The following is a 5,221-nucleotide window of genomic DNA, read 5'->3' on the forward strand; positions in this document are numbered from 1 at the left end:
TCAGTCGGTAGCGCGCTGGATTTGTATCCAGTTGGCCGCTGTCAGCGTGAGTTCGTCCCCACGTTCGGCGAGAGATTTATTTCTCAGAGTCAACTTTGTGTGCAGACTCTCCTCGGTGTCCGAACACCCCCCGTGTGTACACGCAAGCACAAGACCAAGTGCGCACGAAAAAGATCCTGTAATCCATGTCAGAGTTCGGTGGGTTATAGAAACACAAAAATACCCAGCATGCTTCTTCCGAAAGCGGCGTATGGCTGCCTAAATGGCAGGGTAAAAACGGTCATACACGTAAAAGCCGTGGGAGTTTCAGCCCAAGAACGAACAAACAAACAAACAAAGAGATTTTCATTGGATTCATCATTTGCGAATCTTGGTGGAAATAAATGTCACGGACAACTCTTTACTGTGCTCATACCCTCTACCCCCCCTCCCCACGTATACCCCCACCATATTCTCTCTTTCTCTTTTCGCTGTGGGGAAATGTTGTAGACAGGGTTTTTGTTGGCACTAACATCATCGTAGATGTCTCGTTTAGTTCTGGTGCGCATTCATTTGTTTACCTCGGAACTGCTCTTTCGTGAGATCGTCTTTCTGTTTGTTGGTCTGGATGGGAAAAACCCGGACTAATTGCTTTGTTGTAAGTTCACTGTGCGAGATAATGAGTTTGCTCTCAAAAGAGAAGCCACGGAAAACGGTACGCGCAACGGAGCTGGCTTTTTGTTGATCGCTACGTTTGTCTTTGATGATCTGAGCGTCAGGGAATGAGCATCTTGTCCATGGGATTGACTGAGGGTGCGATTTGTCGTTGTTTGTCTGGTTGGCTGGATAGCTGGCTATTTTGTATGTGTGTCTGTCTGTTAGGTTTTCTGACTGTTCATCCGTCTGTCCGTCTGTCTGTCAGTCTGTCCGCCTGTCTGTCTGTCAATCCTTCCGTAACTGTTATTTTTTTCTCTTTTTCTCTCTCTCTCTCTCTCTCTCTCTCTCTCTCTGTCTCTCTCTCTCTCTCTCTCTCTAGCAGATGATACTACCTTACATGCAACAGGGAAAAGCCCTGCACAAATTCAAGACAAATTACAACAGAGCCTAAACGATGTTTCTGAGTGGTGTTCTGCAAATCGTATGCTTATTAATCCAGTTAAAACAAAGTCTATGATAATCAGCACTCGCCAAAAACATCAACTTTCAGAAATGACTCTGAGTCTGTCCCTAAATGAGCACTCCATTGAGCAAGTAGCTGAGCACCGTTTACTGGGACTTACTGTTGATAATAATCTCAAATGGCAGACTCACATCAATGGAATCTGCAAAAAAATTGCTAAAAACCTGTTTCTTTTGTCAAAGTTACAAAGCATTATTAATCTAGACACAAGGAAACTATTTTACAATGCCCACATAAAACCCCATATTGATTATGCTTCCATAGTATGGGACGGGTGTAGTGAAGTTCACTTGAAGAAGCTGAACTCGCTCCAGCGTAGAGCTGCTAAACTAGTTCTGCCCAGTCCATCTCTTTCTACAAAGGAAAAGATGAAAAGTATTGGGATGTTAAGCTTAAAAAAGCAGCTTTTGTATAATAAATGTTCATTTATGTATAAAGTCGTCTATAAGGACGCCCCAACATATCTTATACAACTCTTCAAATCATCTCCGTCATATTATTCAAACACTCGAAATAACCTTGCCTTGTCAAGGCCCCGCATCGATTTGTTTAAAACTAGTTTTTCTTATTCTGGTGCGTTCCTTTGGAATTCACTACCTGTAAATATCAAGTCATGTCTGTCATTATCTTCTTTTAAAAGACAGCTCCGAAAGCACCTCTCTAACGACTAAGTCGGTGTACAATTTGTGCGAGTGTGTGTGAAAGAGAAAGTGTATAGTATGCTTCCATTAACAAGCACACTTTTGAATTTTTTATTTTTATTTTGTTATACTTTTCCCCACATAATTTTGTTTTATTTGATTTTTTGTTTAAATGTTTTCATTCTTCATATTTGTTCTTTGTTTCATGTGTGTATTATAGTAGGGACTAGCTGTAAGAAAGGACCATATCGATGGGTTAAAACCAGAACCATCTAACTGGATTTCCACCATTTTGAGAAATGGCCACTTGAAGATTTCAACCCCTTATAACAAATAGTAAACACAGGATTGTAGCCCTCATATTTTACACACTTGACTTAGAGGTAACACTGGTCATGCACACTAGTAATCAATTTAATTGAACAACTTTTTCATATGCAAAAAAGGTATAATTTGTTCTGCTTCCAGAATACACTCCTGCTCTTTTCTCAGTTCTGGAGCTAGAAAAGCCCAGTGCACCATAGCTGCTTCTGACTTCCACACAGACCCCACTGTGGCCTGTGCTACAGCAGTCAGAAGCAGCCTCCTCACACATAGCATGTTCTGCTTCCAAGCAAAGCTTATACTGTACATTAGTTCAAATCGTTTTTCAAAGTTTATTACCGTCATAAACAAACAAATGTCAAGTCACTTGCAAAAATATCATCAAGGACTCATGTATTCATTCATTGTGTGGCCTAATGAACGCAACACGCATAAATAAAAATTAAATTGCCGGTACTTTTCATAGCGAAAAAAAACCACAACACACACACAAAACTCTCTCTGAAATCATTACACTTTTTTTTTTTTATTGTGTTTTTCAAGAAATCCCAACGGTAATCTTATGTTGTATCAGCTCATATCGTTTTGCGTTACGCACAAAAACTACAAACCCAATAACACTAACAACAAACCAAACGAACAAAGCAGCAAACAAGCAAGCAAACAAACGAATAAACACAAGGCTGAAGGCGCATTTTAACCACACAATGCAAATGGTAACAAAATCACGAGCTTTAGATCCTGACTGCATGCTCTGTTCATTATCAAGAAAACAAATAGGCATTCTTACCTTTTGTTGTACTTTCCTCTTCACAAAAATGTTGTGCAGAAAGGTCGAAATAAATAATACACATTTTACACTTTTAACAGTCGACCTCCTGTACTGCTTTTGTCTTAGCCGTTTGACCAGTTATTCCTGTGTAAAATTCATCTCTGAGTGTCTTCGCTTTTTGAACACACCTTTTCCCGTAGTCCCGGGTTGCAGAGTCTTTAAGTTCGGCTGAACTTCTTCTCATGAGGTGTCACATAGGATGCTTCCTTCATCGATGACAGAATTTTCTTTGTTGGGGTTCCATAAACAGATGGAAGAGATGCTGTGGTAGTTTCACCTTAACCGGGAGCAGTGTCTGACATATATACTGCAAGCTGATGTGAATACACCTACAGGGTAACAGAAACTGTGGAAGCACACACAGGAGAAAGATGTACAGGAGTTGGGTAGCTTGATTCATTTTTGAGGGGTGGAATCACAATCAGCAAGTATTGGAGTTGATGCATGACTCGAACAGGAGGATATCCCCCATTCACCATGTTCTCAAAAGGATCTTCGATTGAAGAAACAGCACAATCGTCATATTTTGGGGTAGATTTTGCCAATGGAGACGCATCAAAGTCATCAGGTTTCACTTTTAGCATTGGCAGAAAGGAGATTATGCAACCGTAATCCGTGAATCCGAAGGACAGTCTCCTGAAATGCATGGTGCTTCTTACTTGCCTGGACGGCCTGATTCATCTCCTTTCAAACAGCGTCTGCAAAAGACATGGATACTATGAATGTTATCTCCTTTGAACAGGCAATTACTACATGTACTTCTATTTTAAAATCATTAACCGATAATTAAAAAAAAAGGTAATTGCCTCCGTATTATCGCTTCTGCGTTAAAACTTTGGATAATTTTCGTGTTTCTATTCACACAAACAAATGAAACATTAGTACTTGATTACACTCTGACCACTCATGCTCATCAGTTTGACATTGTGATAACCTCTGAATAACAAAATATATTAGAGTCAATTAAACTGACAAAATCCATCAACCAAATCATTCATTTATCCATCTTTACAAGCATACACAAATACTGTAAACACTCACTTACATTTTTTAATTTTTTAACAAACACTAAAGAGCTGCATGGATACACTACAACATTAAGGCATGAGCACATGCACACACCGTCACACACAAACACACACTGACACAAACAAACACACACGCGCGCAAGAACATTCACGCTGAAACAAACACATTTACCTGCCTGTGTTTTACAATTAGGAAAACAAAACACAAAAAGCTAGGAATCAGTTTGCAGATACAGGATTTAGACTGAATCAGAAGGTTAATCCCCTATATATTTTAAAAAGGAATCTGAATTTCAGCTTTTATGGTCTGTTCAAATGGGGAAAAAACATAATACATGAAGATACTCACTTGAATCTGTGTCCTGACTCGAGCAACAGCCAAATTGACTGTACAGCAGATGTAAAAATGGCAGAGAGCTGTTCTCTGTTCAAGTGTTTTCAGAAAGTGGACCATCCTTTTGTCAGTTTAGCACACCCCCCCCCACCCCACCCCACCCCACCCCCTTGCACCCACTTTACCACCAACCCCCCTCCCCGGCCCCAACCCCCTTATTACCACCCTCCTCCCTCAATATCAAGGGACTGCAATCTTTCCTAATTCATTCTTCATACACTCTTTATCACAGGAAAGTTAATTGTGTTTAAACCCTGTACATCCGGAGTCAGGAATTCGGATACTGACACTTGACAGGTGTCACTGACCTGTTTTAGTTCCCACAGTCTATCAAATTCCTTTTTCTGTCGACAGCAGACTCTACTACTGCTAGTTACACTATTCTGTGTGCTGGAGGAAATCCTACACCACACTGAAAGGGTCAAGACCAGATACCACTACCGCGAATGTGCGCTTATCTGGCTGCGCTGAAAACAGGAAAAGTGACTGTGACACAGCAAGCAGAAGAGGTCAGGTGACGATGGCTGCATCTGGCTCGCAGTGAAACACTCCCCTTTCCCCACAGGCCTCAGTAGCAGAACAGACTAAACTGAACTTAGCACGTTCTGCTTCCAACCTGGATGGAGTTAGAGGGTTCTGCTTCCAAGATGAGCAGGAGAAATGCTTGGAGCCAGAACAAATTATGACTTATAAATACGCAATTATGCAAGATTTTCAAGAATCCTTCACAGAAAGTGAGAATCATGTTACCATAAGTCAAATAACTATAAAGTTGCAAAACATGTTATTTGGAGGTAATTGGTTCTGGTTTTAGCCCATCGATATGGACCTAATGCTATCATC

This window comes from Littorina saxatilis, linkage group LG14 (assembly GCF_037325665.1).
Source record: "Littorina saxatilis isolate snail1 linkage group LG14, US_GU_Lsax_2.0, whole genome shotgun sequence".
Lineage (NCBI taxonomy): Eukaryota > Metazoa > Mollusca > Gastropoda > Littorinimorpha > Littorinidae > Littorina > Littorina saxatilis.